Source organism: Notamacropus eugenii, chromosome 1, assembly GCF_028372415.1.
Source record: "Notamacropus eugenii isolate mMacEug1 chromosome 1, mMacEug1.pri_v2, whole genome shotgun sequence".
In the NCBI taxonomy this organism is placed as follows: domain Eukaryota; kingdom Metazoa; phylum Chordata; class Mammalia; order Diprotodontia; family Macropodidae; genus Notamacropus; species Notamacropus eugenii.
This window is the reverse complement of record NC_092872.1, coordinates 64754430-64771022: the sequence shown is the minus strand read 5'-3', so window position 1 is coordinate 64771022 and position 16593 is coordinate 64754430. Positions and strand designations below refer to the sequence as shown.

The window sequence follows — 16593 nt, the reverse complement described above, 5'->3', positions numbered from 1 at the left end:
CTACTCCTCAACTCCTGCATCCATCCCCTTGTCTCCACTCCCACAACTACCATTCTAGGTCTTTATCCTCTCTCTTCTGGACTATTGCAACAGTCTTCTAATTGGACTGTCAGACTCCAGTCCCTCCTCTGCATCCTCCACACAACTGCCTAAATAATCTTCCTAAAGCATGAGTCTGGCCATGTCACTCCCATGTTCCAGATCCTCCAGTATCTCCATATTGCTTCTAAGGCAAAATACAAACTCCTCAGTTTGGCATTTAAAGCCCTTTATAGTCTAGCTCTGGCCTACCTTTCCAGGCTTATTTCATAATACTCCCCATGATGCACTCTATATTCCAGCCACAGTGGCCTCTGTGCTAGGCACTAAAATTGGCATTCTGTCACCCACACACCTTTCTTAGCCCAGGGAACTTGTTCCCTCCACCTGGAATGTGTCTCTTCCTCATTACCACCTCTCAGAATCCTCAACTTCCTCCAGGGTGTGGCTGATGTGCCACCTCCTAAGGAAAAGCTTTCCTCATCCCCATGGGCACTAGAATTTGAGTCATCCTTTTATTATCATGTCAATCCTTATTCTCCCCATGGAAGATAAGCACTCTTAGTAGGCAGGGACTGTTTTCTGTTTTGTCTTTGTATCCCCAATGCCTTAGCAAAGTGCCTTGTACACAACAGACACTTAATAATCACTTATTGGGTTATAGTATAGGTTACTAGATGATCTGCAGGGATTGGCTCTCACTCCAACCTTTCAAGTAACTGTCCTGGGGGAGAATCTCTGTCTCTCCCTGGCCCCCTCCCCAAAATCCACTTCCCTTGCTTTCATCCCCCTCACTGGCAATACACCCCTCCCCAACCCATCCCATCTTATCCAGCAACTGAGAACAGCTTTTCTGTATCTGGTCCCAGATGCAATAATTCCTAGTTACAGCTGTCACTGGATCCCACTCCACACAGAAAGATCCACCACTTACAATCACTGAAAAACTTCTCAGACTCTCTGCATAAATATTAGCTAGGTATTTTATCACATAGCTGTAATGCAAATGGAACTCAGTGTCAATGCCTGACACTTTATTACAGTCAAGGAAAATGGTACATAAAGATCACTAAAAGACAATCTACTAGTCTTCCTTCAGAATAAAAGTCACCAGGACAATGATAGCTGAGATGGAGAAAGTCCTTCAAGGTTCCCAGGGGGATGTCTCATACCCATCATTTCGCTGAATCCTCACAACAGCCCTATGACATAGGCCCCAGGGGCAGTATTGTCTTATCTTTAAAGATGAGGAAACTTAAGACCAGGAAGTAGAATGGCAGTAAGCAGCAAGGAGTTAGTCCCAGATCTCTAACACAAATGCTAGTGTCAGAGACTTATTTCAGGTATGTCCCTCTCACTAAACTTTCAGACCTGAAATTGGCAATTTATGTTGCTACCTAGACTCTTGTTCCCTAGCTGTCAAAGATCAGTTCAAAGGAAAAGGGGATCTTTGCACTATTCTGCAAGAGGGAAAAGGGAGCATTGTGTCCTGAGTAATGGGGTCTTAGGAAAAATTATCAAAAAGAGGAGACAGATGGCAAGAGCCAGTCAGAAAAGGGAAGAACATTAGTTAACTCCCATACTCTACTGTTACACTTTGGGTCAAGGTCAATGGCTAGCCCAGATTCCAGTCCCAGAGTATTTCCTAGAGTTGATATGAACAAAAGGAGCTGAGACCTGGACAGACGCAACACCTTAGATAAAGGGTAGGAGCGACTAATCAGGACTCTCCCAAAGCAAGAACTTTAAATGATCTCAAACCACTCATCACAGACTAGAAAGTACTATTTTCAAGTATTAGGATCACCTGTTCCATTTATATTTACATATCCAAGAGGGGAAATGTGTTCTCCTTCAGAAGTGGCCAAATGACTTTTCTTACTTAGGGCTTGTCAAAATCCTGTTTCAATGACACCCAGCCCTCATCACAGGCAGGGCGGAACATTTCCAGTTGTTCCATTTTGTTGTATTGAAGATTCCTTTGTTAAGGGGGTCAAAACTTTGAACCCTTACTTTAGAAGGGTATAGCATCATCATGTATCATTGATAGGAATATAGGAGACTGTTCCTAGTCACCAATCATTTTACTCACTCAGATTTTGAGATGTTTGGAGTAAGGATGCTGATAAGTGAGTGTCTTTAGGGATAGGATTCATGCTTAAGGGAACAGAATGGAGTGTGGATGAAACCAGGGTACTACAATTTATTTCAGTGAGTTTCAGTCAATGATGCCCATCAAATACTGGCACTAGAGGGGGGGTACATTATGGTTGGTAAATATTCCTCCCCCCAAAATTCCCCAGTGTGCCTTCTCTTTGAGGAAATAGATAGCCAGAGAAGGCAGTGTAAAAGTGGGAGGCACTTTCAGGATGTTACTTATCATTGACTGCCACTACTGGTAGTCTGAGATTTGACTTCAGAGACAGAAACTAAGAAAAAACAGCAAGTGCCAGCAATGGGTCTCTTCCCTCTATCTCCCTACAGGAGGGTAGGGGAGGGTAAACCAGTGGCTTGCTGGAGAATGTCTGGAGAATGGGTTGGGATAGGGAAGGGGAAGAGGGAAGTGGAGGAACATGTGTGAACCAGGTTCCTTTGCAGTTTTGTCAGGAGTTTAATGTGAGGAGTAAAGAGAAAACCATTGATCATCAAACAGGCAAGGATGACTGAGCTGACCTGTCACAAGTCTATTTAAAAGGTTTAAACTTCCATTTCCTTGAATCGTAGGCCTGACCATCACTTTCTCACTGGAAGGTCCTATTAAGAATTAACTGGACCCTGATGTCACAGTCGATTGATTTGTGTATTTCCTGCCCCACAGGTTATTAATAATTCAGCCCAAAGTTGAGGTGAATAACTGTAGGTCAGCAATAGTGAGGGTGACCTGAGTTCTAACAGAGGGTCTATTATCATCATGGGTGTTCTTGGGGGGATGTCTCTTAACTTTTCAGGATCACTTTCCATTCCTGTCTCCCCTCATTTGTCCCTTGATGGTAGAATATATACCTTCCTTCACAGAGATGTTAGGACAGAACTCCCTGGTACACTGTAAGCTCCATGAGGACAGGGACTGTACCTTGCACAGGGGTGGGGAATCCAATTCAATCAAAAGACAGCACTTAATGACCTAGAAGTTCACATGTGATCTGCAGGTCTCAGGTTCCCTACCCCTGACCTAGCACAATGCTTTCCTCACACATAGCAGGTGCTCAATAAATGCCTATTGAATAAATGAAGGGATGGATGGATATAAACATCAGGACTATTTAACTTTCTGATTTCAAGAGAATAGCAAGCACTTCAAATACAGGAGTCAAAATTCTTTCTCAATTTACATAAGTAAATATGGCAAAAATGTACTGAGGGAAACAGAAAGGAGAGTCAAATCTACTCAAGACCATACCTAGGCTACTATTTATGGAAAAAGCAGGAAAAAACAATCTGTATCATTTTTGCCTCTAGTTTCCATTGTCTGAACTTTTCAGAGAAATGTGTGGACATATGCTTCTTTTACCCATATTTCCACAATGTTTTGAATTTGGGATCTTTTAGCATTGACAATCATTTGTCTTAGCAGATTGTACTCAACAATGCACCTTCTTACAGGTCTTACTTATATCAGAATATGTAGTAACTTTGGGAAGTAAAACTTTCTTTAAAAAGTGGAGAAAATTCATCAAGAAAAGAGGAATATGACAGTGGGAATTGAAATCCACATCTCTGGTGTTTCATGAACTTTTCCAAAGAATTTTTTTTTTAAGTTAACTATTATATTAGACAGAGGCTACTTGGAAACAACAACCATCTTGTCAGAAACCTCTAGAGACAATGGCCCTGTCAGGTATCTCCTAGCTCATCTCTCTTTAGGAGGTAGACCAAGTTCCATTCATTGGACTTGGAGGACCCACGGACCTAAGAAGCATTTATTGTTGCGATTTTCATCACTTCTTTGCTCCAGGGGCGTCCCCATACTATAAATCCAAACAATATGAAAGCTTTCCCACCAGAATCACACCATCTATTATCATTTGTGAGTTACCACAGTCCAAGGAAGCTTTTGAGGTTTCAAACTTAAGGGATCAAATTGCAAACCAAGTTTATCAAGTAGGATTCAGACTTCCCGTGATTCCCCTTATGGAGAAATATTATTACTCTACCTCATAAGCCACACTGTCTTTAGTTTTCCCTTTATTGCAAAAATTTGAGGGCAAAGAAATATTCCTAACTGGCCAGACTAGAAAACTATAGAATTTTTGTTAGAAAAGTGTCAAATTGATAAAATAAAATAAAAGATTTAAATGCTGAAACATAAAAACTTAAAACATTAAGTTTAACCTTTTGTCTCCATGGAGGGTTTTACAACTTTCTCTACTTCTTTTTCCTTGCACATATTTTCTTTTGGTTGTTCTTCTTCTGTCCTTTCACCAACCCAGAGTTACTGCTATTTGTCCCTGAAAGATTCTGTTAAAGTAAGAAGAGACCAAATGGAAAGAGAGACAGAGACAGGGAGGCAGAGACAGGGAGACACAGAGACAGAAGCAGCCCATACCAGAGGTCTCTGGATTAGACAGTCATAAGACAGGTCATTCTGCCCTCCCAACTTAGAGAAGCTAGTAGATGAATGGAGATTTAGTTCTAATTTGGGGAGGTGTCATTGTGTGAGGTGTGCAATATTATCTCCTATGCCCCTTATATGTGTTGGAGGTCCCCTAGTTTGTTCTGAGGTGAGAACACTAACAAAAACAAACGTGGCAGCAAGGGCAAATGAATGGGCAGAGAGGGAAGCAAAAGGAAATTAAGAAAGGAAAAACTAGGTATTTTTACCTAATATTATTCCTGACACTGGTTCTGTCCCAGTTCATTCCAGGAGTCTTTGGATTCAAGGAGAAGGCATGAGACTTATTTCTGAGACAGCCAGAGGCTAGAAGATGCAGGCACAAAGGCTGAGAAGTTCAGGGTAAAGGCTAATGCTAGGTCTCTGTTGCAAGAGACGGGTCACTGTGTCCTTGGTGTGATGATTTTCAGGTCACAGGGAGGAGGAAGGAGGAAATCCATGACAATTCTTGCATGGCTGCCCTCAGATTTGGTATACCAGGTTCTACCAAGATTTTGTCACTCCTAGTTGAGGGAAGGGTAAAGGCTGAGTATCCATTTCCACAGAAGAGTAGCTCAGATGACTCAAAGGAGGGTAAAGGCCTTCACAAAGATGGGGACCCAATCCTACTTCCCTCCTCATTTCAGAGATCATAGAGGAAAGAGGCAGGGGGCCAATGAATATCCATACCCCATCTGACTTCGTAGGCAGTGAGTAGTTTCCAATTGGTCCACACAAATAACTAGAAGAATGCTCACAAATTAAAGAGTATAGCTTGCAAGATATTTATATAAGGGCATGTGGGGTCAAAGAAGTGAATAGGGGAACCCGCTGCCTCCTTATTTGCTCTCCCAAGGAAAAATAAGGAAATTAACATAAGATGAAGTTTTCCAGGAAAAGATAAAGATGAAGGATAACTGATAACAATTAATGTTTCCTTGTTATAAAGAGGTCAGCACACTAACAAAAAAATGTGGCAGCAAAAACAAAAGAATGAAGCAAGGGCTAGGAATCCAGGGGAAAAGTTTATAGAAAGCAGATGACTGGAGAGCATAATGAAAAAGGAGGGAGAGGGAATGATTATACCTTGAACTTGAGCACCATAGATAAAGCAAACTCTAACAAATTGGTCTATGTCAGCTTTGGCTTTGAAAGAGTAGAGAAGGAGAGGGGAGTGTGATACCTAAACCATCCTTCTATCTATCTGGAGCTAGCACATGTCAGGATAGACTTTCAATCTTCTGTCATATTATCCTTCACACGCTTCCCACACTTCATGTGCCATTCAACCAGTTGTTCTGCCCCCCACTGTTTCCCCAAACACACACCTCAAAACCTATTTTGTGGCACAAACAAAGCAGGGAAACAGAAAATTGGGAAGGAATTTTTACAACCAGTGTCTCTGATAAAGGCCTCATTTGTAAAAAATAGAGAACTGAGTCAAATTTATAGGAATACAAATCATTCCTTAATTGATAAATGGTCAAAAGATATGAACAGGTGGTTTTCAGAGGAACAAATTAAAGCTATCTATAGTCATATGGAAAAACGTTCTAAATCACTATTGACTAAAGAAATGCAAATCAAAACAACTTTTAGGGACCACATTACACCTAGCAGCCTGGCTAACATGACAAAACAGGAAAATTATAAATGCTGGAGAAGATGTGGGAAAATTGGAACACTAATTCATTGTTTGTGGAGTTGTGAACTGATCCAACCATTCTGGAGAGCAATTTGGAACTATGTCCAAAGAGCGATAAACATGTGCATACCCTTTGACCCAGAAATACTACTTCTAGGGCTGTATCACAGAGATCATAAAAATGGTAAAAGGACCCACATGTACAAAAATATTTATAGCAGCTCTTTTTGTGGTGACCAAAAACTGGAAATTGAGGGGGAGGCTCATCAATTGAGGAATGGTTGAACAAATTGTGGTATGTGAATGTAATAGAATACTATTGTGCTATAAGAAATGATGAGCAGGTAGACTTCAGAAAAACCTGAAAAGACTTATATGAACTGATGCTGAAGTGAGTGAAGTGAGCAGAACCAGGAGAACACTGTACACAGTAACAGCCACATTGTGCAATGACTAACTTGGATAGACTTAGCTCTTCTCAGCAGTGCAAGATTCTAAGATAATCCCAAAAGGCCCATGATAGAAAAATGCTATCCACATCCAGAGAAAGAACTATGGAGTCTGAACATAGATTGAAGAACACTATTTGCTCTCTCTTTTTTGTTTTGCTTTGTTTCTTCTTTCTCATGGTTCTTCCTATTTGTTCTAATTCTTTTATACAACATGACTAATGTGAAAATATATTTAATAAGAATGTACATGCAGAGCCTATATCGGATCCCATGCTGTCTTGGGGAAGGGGGAGGGAAGTAGAGAAAATTTAAAACTTATGGAAATGAATGTTGAAAACTAAAAATAAATAATCTATAAAAAAGAAAAAAAAGCAATTTTGCCTAATAGAATATTAACTTTCTTCAACTTCCACAATTTGTGTGTCACTTTCTATGTGAAACCTTTCTTTATGGCCTTCTACCCTTTCTTGAAATTTTTTAAAGTTCTTTTGTATATCTTTACTTGTATATATGTTACACCCTCCCCTTCCAGAATGTAAGGTCTTGAGGCTGTTTCATGTATTTTTTTGTGTGTCCCTAACATCAGGTGTGATTCCATGCACATAGGGGGAGCTTAATTAATGTTTGTTGAACTAATAAAAAAAGATAAGAACAGTTTTTTTTTAAAATGGAAACTATCAACAATCATCTATAAAAAAGTTCTAAATTGTAACAGGAGTACAAGTTAAAACACCTTCCAATTTTACTTCACACCCTTCAAACTGGGAAAGATTATTAAAGTTAGAAAAAGCCAGTGTGAAAAAGATTTGTAGGAAGTCAGGTGCAATAACACACTGTTGCTGGTATTGTGAATTGCTTCAGCCATTCTGAAAAGATGACTTGGAATTATGCTAGAAAAATTACTAAATTACACATGTACAAGCAGGTAAATGACAGAAAGGTTCAATACATACCATTATCCATATTCTTTGTAATAAGAAAAAAAACTTGAAACAACTTGGACATCTGCTGTTTAAATAACACCTGAACAAACTGATGTGCACCAAAAAACAACATTCCATGAAACATTCTTATACCATAAGAAACAAAAGATAATACACAATTCAGAGAAACATGAAAAGATTTGCATGAACTGAGGCAAGGCAAAGAAAGCAGAACTAATAGAAAATAATATTAAATACATTATATTTCAGATTATAAGCAACATCTAGTTTTGGTTCCTGAAAACTGATGTATCAAAACTCCTTTTCTCAGAAATGGTAGACTATGGGCTCCAATTATTATATATGCTATCAGATGCCGTTACTGCTTCAGTTTGTTTTAAGTGCTATTTTTGAAAAACATTTTATAAAAGAGTGGGCTATGTGTTGAGGGTAGGCAGATAACAGTAAGTTATAGTAGAGTTAAAAAGAATTAATAAAATAGTTTTTCAGACCAAAAAAAAATTAAATTTGGTTAGTACAACCAATTGCAATTATTTGGGGGGGGGGTGTTGTTTTTTCTTGATTACTTGAAGTATACTTTGGCTTTGTTTACATTTGTTAAAACAAAATTATCAACGAATAAAGAAACAATTTCCATTGGCCAACGTTTTGTCTCCTCAGATTACATTTCCCTTGGATAACTGTGAGAGAATTCTGGTTGGTAATCATTTTGTTCTGATAATCAGGATAGCCACAAAGATATACTGGATTCTTTACATGTGATCTCATTTCTGATTGTAGAGTCTGAATTTTATTTTCTCAATTGTCTCACACTTCACAAGCAATATTTTCTCTGACCTTGACATCAAAATTCAGTTTTCAGAATCTTAAGCATTCCTAAAATTTAATATGTACATCCTACTAATTAACATCTCTTTATAAGGTGAGACAATGCCCACTTTCCCAAGTAGGGATCTTGAGAATAGGGGAAACTTTAGAAACTCTCCATCCAACATAGAATCTGGGGCTAGTTTCATAACTTATTCACTTGCATGGTTAATTCTATCTATTTTAGAGGCCCTTAACCTTGCCCACATATCAGTAAATCCTAAACCAGAAAAATTATTCCCTGGACATAGATACATACCAGTCTCACACTGGTGAGAATGGGACAGAACCTAAATGTAACACAGAGACCTGAGCAAACTTAAATGAATTGGAAGAATAGATTTCTTCAAACGTTTGTTAGGGAGAATTCCCTTATTCTATAGCTCTAATCAACATTGTTGCCAGCCAGAGGCAAATCAAACACAGCAATTTCTAACATGCCAAGGGGTAGCGGTGCAGACTAATCAATAGATAACTCAGCTTGCATCTTTCAGTGGCTTCTATTTCCTAGTTAATAACTGATTTGGATTCAGTGGGATGCATAGAGAACAGATCAGCGAGGGAAGTGAATGAAAGTAGAAGTTTTGATGGCTGCCTGTTTCCTTAAAGCAGGGAAGGGAGAAGATGGAGAGTGCCTTAAAACAACTGCATATGTGTCTTTATGTCTGTGCTCCTCCTGCTCCTGGGCAGTAAATAGATTAACTCTGTCAGGACATGTAATGGCTACCTCTATATTTCTCAGAAAGGAATTGCCAACTTAGAGGACAGGTTTCTTCCCCTTCAGGGCTGGTCAGAAGTCTGTGCACTGCTTCAAAACCAAAATCTTCTTTTATTGCTCCATGGAGCCTGAGATATACTGCATATTCTTCAGAGCATCTGGATTCATATGCTACTTGATGAGGCTCCTACCTTTTCTCCAGGTTCAGCGTAGAGCACAAACCATCTCTGTCATGCCTACTCCTTGACACTGGTTTCAACTCTCCACCATCTTCTTGTAAACACTTAACAATGAACTGATTGGTAAAGGAAAGCGAAAGCAAACTTGAAGGAAATAAATGTTGATTCAATCAAGTTCTCCCCATTAACATTCAGTAGCCTGAGGGCAGGAGCAGCAGGATAGAGGACTAGCAGGTTGGGCACAGCAGAAGGTTTTAGGGGACTAGTTAAGTGGTAATATATGGGATTAAGGCTGGGTGTGGAAACAAATTAAGCCAGGGTGAAGCAGTTAAACTTGGAGCATAGGGAGGGGAAATGAGAAGGTTACAATAGAGGGTGAAAAACAGGTTTTCAGCATAAGTGAATGGAGGAGCAGGAGAGGTAGAAGAATAGATTATTGAAGTGGCATTTTCAAGTTCATAATCTTGGCACAATTCTATAAATTTGCAAGATACTACCAATTTGAGGCTGAAATAGAATCAAGGCTACTGGGATTAAGGAGGTGGAGGAATTGTTATAGGGGTTATCGGCATGCATATTGAAGATGATGATAGCAGCTGATAGAGCTAAAACAGAATGAACCAGGTGCTAAAGCCCCTGAGGAAATCAGGAGACTAACCTGCAAGTCAACAAGTAATGGCAACAAGGAAGGGGAGAGGGTAGTTAAAAACGGATTTTGAAGATAGAACTGCTTATTAAGTGATAGTACTATGGGGATGTCCCAGAAGTGATAGTGAGAAGTAACTAAGTATGACAGTTCTTTCTCCTGGCTCTTTAAGTTGGGGCAATTTGGGAAAGGTTCTCTCCAAAGCGAAAAAATAAAAAACTTCAAGAGATGAGGTACCCTTGGTAGAAAGTCATGTTTCAGTTGAAACAAAGCAGAAAGAGTATATATCAAAAAGTTTGAGGATATAAGCAAGTTAGTGGATAATAGAACGAATGTTCCAAAGGACACATAGGTGAAGATAGGTGATCCAGCCTGGAATAAACCTGGGAAGGAATATGGATGATATGAATAGGGATGAAGGCAGAAGGGACAATCAGTTTGTATCTAAAAACAGTAAAATTTGATGGATAGGATTGACAAACGAGCAGGATAAAATGGAGATTAGAATGGCATGTTGGCAATTTGCTAAAAGGAATTGCTCCTTGGCAGGTCATAGAGTAATTTGGATCTCCTCCCCAGTATTCTAAACAGGATGTAAAAAGATAGCTTTCAAGAATGTACCTGAATACAATCTTAGTTTTCTGGATGTGTCTGCATAAGGAGAATTTCAGAAAAACCTGGAAAGTCTTACACGAACTGATGCTAAGTGAAATGCGCAGAACCAGGAGAACATCATACACAGTAACAGCAACATTGTGTGATAACCAACTTTGATAAATTTAGCTCTTCTTAGAAATACAATGATCTAAGAAAATTTCCAAAAACTCATGATGGAAAATGCTATCTACATTCAGAGAAAGAACTGTGGAGTCTGAATGCAGATTGAAGCATACCATTTTCTCTTTTTTTTTTTCTTGTGGTTTTTCCCTTTTATTCTGATTCTTCTTTCACAACATGACTAATGTGGAAATATGTTTAATATAACTGTACATGTATAGCCTATATCAGACTGCATGACATCTTAGGGAGGGAATGGGTAGGAGGGTGGAAAATTTGGAACTCAAAACTTTATAAAAGTGAATGCTGAAAATTTTTAAAAAAGTAAAGAAAAAAACACAAAATTTTAAAAGAAGAATGTACCTGCATACAATCTTATATCAATATGCTCTGCAACCTATGCATAACATAGCTAAAAGGCTGCCTAGTAAAGGCTAACAGGTCTGCATAGAAAAGCAATTTCAAACTGTCTGAACATTCTACTTTCTCTTAGTAGTCCATCATCCTCAAAAGTCAGGACTGCTAATTTTCCCAGAATTTTTAAGAATCAGAAGAGATCTCAGTGGCCATCTAATCCAGTCCATAAACAAAAGGAATCATCACTATAAAATGCCTTGCAAGAAATTGATCAGCCTCTGCTTAAAGACCTCCAAAAGCCGATCACCTCTTGGGGTCAGCACACTGCATTTTTAGACAATTCTAATCATGAGTCTTTTTTTTTTTTTTTTACTGAAATCAAACCTAAATTTGTCTCTTTGTCACTCTTATCCATTACACTTGGTTCTGCATTTTGAGAAAATGGATGAGGACTAATCATTTCTACATATGATAAATAGCCCTTCAGATACTTGAAGACAGCTACCATGGACCCCAGAGACCTTTCTCCAGGTGAAACATTTCCAGGGTTTTTTTTTTTTCCAACTACTCCTTATAGAACATGGATTCAAGGCCCTTCACCACCCTGGTTGCCTTCATTTTGACATCAGGTTCATGGCCCTAAATAACCTATCCAATCCTTTTGTCATATTTCCATCCAACTAACTTTATCCAAGACTTTCTTAACACAACAATTTCTGGATAGAGAAAATGTTAGGTAATATACATCTTATTATTAACTCCATTAAAGAGATTCATAGCTTTCACAGAATCAAAGAATATTTGAGATGGAATGGGCTTAGAGATCATCTAGCCCAAGCTCGTTTTACAAATTAGAATAACAAGAGTCAGACTCGCCAAGGTCACATAGCTGGTCTCAGAGCCAGTGCTGGAACTCTAGTTTTCTGAAAACAAGTCCAGTGATCTTTCTACTTGGACAAATTATGGCAACGTTAAATAAACCTGCATAATGAATAACAACAAATATAGTTAAGGTAAAGCCTCAAACCCCAAAGACGTGATTACTCCAGTGTAATTGCTTTAGTTCAAGACAGCTGATGTAGCCATTTCTTTCTAATACACACTGGTTTTATTCCAAACTCATTCAAGCAGTAGTCCAAAATAATCCCTCAGAACCTACCTGGGCCAGCAAATGTGAATGGAAGTTCCTTGTAAGCCTGGGGACAGAACTGAACTGTGAAATGGCAAACTGGGTGATGAGGCTATGAAAGACGTCCTTGAAAACAACCATTGTTCCTGTAGATTGAAAATTTGCTAATGTGACCCCTATCTTTCTAAGAGGCACCAATGGAAAACTTGGGTAGTACAGACCAGTGAGTGTCACTTCAGTATCTGAGAAACAGATTGAAAGTTTTAAAGGGTAAAATAGTACAACAGAGATAAGACCAACTCAGCAGTGTCACCAGGTACTCTTTCTTGAGGAATACTGTGCCTCTGGAAGCTGTCCTTTGATAAAATAGAAGTAAAATAGCAATTTAAACAAATATAATTTTGCTTGAATCAAATGTCTTGGTGGTTTTTTGACATTTCTAATGAAATGTGTAATGGTGGGCACTAGAAAAAAACGCAGTGCAAAAGAAGGGAATGACAAAGGAGGCCAAATGTTTGGATCTGCATATGTTTTTTCCCCTAATTTCTGGCAGTCCTCATGGTGCCAAACAAAATGGATGAGCTGAAGTAAATAAACACGGGTGACCCCATCTGCATGCAGAAACAGGTGGCAAAACAGTGTAACACAGTTAGGTAGTAAATGTGAGAGAGAAAGCAGGGTATTGACCCAGGCACTAAGGAATTTAAAGGATGGCAGACTGGCTCCATGGATATTCTGTCTACAGAGAACATTGGCAAGGTGAAGGGAAGACTTACCAGTAACACCAGGTACTTCCAGGGAACTGGATTTGCCTGTCTCTATCCAATGTTGCTTCTTAAGCTATGGACTTTCCAGCAGAGTCTGGGAAGTCAGAGCCAGGCACCTCTTCTCCAACATGTCCCTCCATGTTCCAATGATCTAGATTCCTCCCACCCAAGTCAAGGTTAGTACTTGGGCACAGAGTTAAGAACAGTAGGCACAAGTGTGAAAACAGGGGAAGAGAGTGTGAGGTTGTCTTACCTTCAGACTTGTCAGTCAGCCATCACCATACCCATATAGATTGGCGGGAAGGAAAATCCAGATGCTGTGGCGGCCAGGATCAGAGGATCCCTGGAGCAGCAGTACCTCTGCATTGCTAAGGTGCCATTGGGGAGAGGAACCATAATTTTCCCTCCTTCTATAAGTTCCTTTCTCTTCTCAAAAGAGGAAATGAATATCTGGAATTTTGCCTATTGGGTTTCAGAGTACAACAGTCCTTATTTTTCCCTTGAAAACCTACTCCTCTTCCTAATTTCTCTGTTTCTGTTGAGAGCAGCTCCATCTTTCTAATCAGATTTTCAACCTTGAAGTCTATCTTGACTTTCCCTTCCCCCTTGCTCTCTTCTCTACCCCTGACATCTCCACAAGATATCTTGTACTAGTCTGCTCACATAGCTACCCTCCTTGTCCAGGCCCTTACCATCACTTGCCTGGGTCATTGAAATACTCTCTTAATTGGTGTCTGTGCCTCAAACCTCCTTGCTTTCCAATGCATCCTTCTCTGTGTTGCCAATTGTTACTCCTAAAGTAAGGGTCTGACCACATTCATCACACCCCTTCTCAAAATGCTTCAGTGGCTCTATGTCCTCTCTAAAACACAAGCTTCTTTAACAATTAAAGCTCTTCACAATTAAGTTCCATTCTATCATTCCAGACTGACCATGTGTTATTTCTTCAACCAAATTGATTTGCTTTATTCCTCCTGGCACATGATATTCCATTTCCTGTCTCCACGGCCATTCTTCAGGCTTCTCTCCATACCTAGAATGTTCTCCCTGTGTGCTTCCAGCTTAAAGAATCTCTAGCTTCCTTTGGAGCTATCATTTCGTGTTAAATGATAATACTCCTGCCCTACTACTTTACTGTCCCTGAAAAATTCTGACCTCCTTCCACCTCCTACTTGGAGTCAGGCCATACTCAGCATGAGCACATGCTGGGTGCATCCACAATATCTCCAATTTATCCCCTCTCCATTCATTTAACCATCTCCCCCAAATGAGGTCCTCCTCCCACCTTCTAGCCTCCCCTCAACTCCAAACCATCCTCCACACAGTGGTCAAAATTAGCTTTGCAAGGCACAAGTCTGGCCATGAAATTGCCCTGCTCAACAATCTTCAGTGGTTTCCTATTGAATCTACAATAAAATATAAGTTTGCCATTGTGGCATTTAAAGCCCTGAACAATCTGACTCCAGCCTACTTTTCAGGTGTATTTCACAGAATTCCCCTTCACATACTTTCTCTTCCTACAAACTAGCCTTTTCTATCACTATTTTCCAGTCTTGGCATTCTATTTGTGATATCATGGCTTTGTATAAGTCATGCCCCATTCCTGGAATGCACTCTGTCCTCATCCAGGAATTCCCAGCTTCCATCAAGTCTCTCAATTAATAGGCCACCTGGCATATGATCTGCTGAGGGTCCGTAGATTTCAGGGGGTCTATGAATATAGATGAGGGTGACAAATTGCATCTTCATATTCACTAAACTCTACCCAAAATTTACCATTTTGTTCAATTATGAACACAAGCATTATGAACACAGTTAATACTAACAGTATCTGTGACTTTGTCACCAACTTAAATGAAAAACATTTTCATATATCACAGTCAAAAATGAATTAGATGCCTAACGTGTGTTGTGTGTGGGATTGCTAAAGGTTACCCCAAAGTTTAATGTTCTTAGCAAGCTAAGAAACAACACTATTCACATTGACAAGCCTTTAAAAAATAAAATTAATTTCAGTGTGCCTATATTTTAAATGTGTCTTATTATTAAATACGTTAATAAATAAAATACATTAGCTATCACCGTTTTTAAAAAAGTACTGATAACTAGCTCCAGTATAAGCATTTTCCTTTTCAATTCCTATGCATTTCATTTTAGGCATTTAAAAGAATTATTTTGAGAAGGAATCCATAGGTTTCACTAGCCTGCCCATAGGGCCCATAATATACAAGTGAAGAAGCCTTTCTGTACACAAAAAGAGTTCTTCAAGACAGAAAAGTTGCATTCGAGGATTGGCTTTGCATCACTGTATTGCCTTGAGCTTGTTAATTCATTTCCCACTCAGGGGCCCAGTTACCTCTTCTATAAAAGGGAGAATGTTGGACTAGGTGATCGCTAAGGTCCCTTGGTGACCATTAACTGGAAGATAGTGAGGATTTGGTAGCAATGTCCAACTTCACTGAAGAATGCTTGCAGTGAGATTTGCTACAAAACTTCTGCCAAGAGAATATAATTTCCTCATGATCTTCCAGTTTAAAATAAAAAGCAGATTCTTTTGGAGCTAGGTACTATGACTATATCAAGACCTCACAAGGTCTTGACTACTATCAATAATAATGATGATGCTAATAAAAACGAGCATTTATAGAGTCCTTGAAGGTTTCCCAAGCATTTTACATGTTATCTCATTTGATCCTCATAACAACCCTACAAGGCAGATGCCATTATTACCCTCATTTAACACATGAGGAACATGATGAGGCTGATGGAGATGAAGTGATTTGCTCAGGAAGCACACAGCCAGTAAGGGTCTGATAACAGATGCAAACATAGGTCTTTCTGATTCCAGGACCACTATGTCACCAGAAATTGATTGTAGCTTTTACCTTAGAAATAGGGTTGGATACAGCAGCAAGGACCAAACAACAGCACGGGACCTCTGAGCTTCGTAAGTCACAGGGCATCCCTCTTGACGGACAATCTGTTATTTAGGTTTGAATGTTGGCTATCTTAGCAATATGGACAGGGAAACCTTTTGGATATCATTTAAAAAAAACTTTTGATAACCTCACGTATAGACTTTGCCATATTTTCCCTTGATCAAATAGTTACAAACAAAACTCCTATTAAGGCACTCTTAAGGTTTACAAAACTCTTTCTTCACAGCAACAATGGGAGTGACCTTGTTTCTCACTACTATCTGAGGCTCCAAGTAGTTAAAACCATGGCAAGTGCCAGGGTTGCAATAGGAGGCCTCACCCCCAAGGAATCTGATATTTCATGTTCTTTCTCCACCATACCTGACTTGTGAACTTGTGAGGGCCCTGGAGTCTTGGGACTTGAAAGCCTGAGAGAGAGAGCCACACCATTCCAGCAGGCTGCAAATATCCAGGGCATAAAGAAGCCCTGTCTGCTCCTCCCCAGCGCAGGGAAGCCAGGGTATCCCGGGGGAGGGAGACCAGGAGGACCTCTCCCCCAGGATA

At 39.6% G+C, this 16593-nt stretch overlaps 1 pseudogene; it reads left to right on the top strand.

Moving 5' to 3' along the window:
* LOC140503462 (BPTF-associated chromatin complex component 1 pseudogene) overlaps nt 1-16593 on the top strand; it is a 70871-nt pseudogene that overhangs the window by 22226 nt on the left and 32052 nt on the right.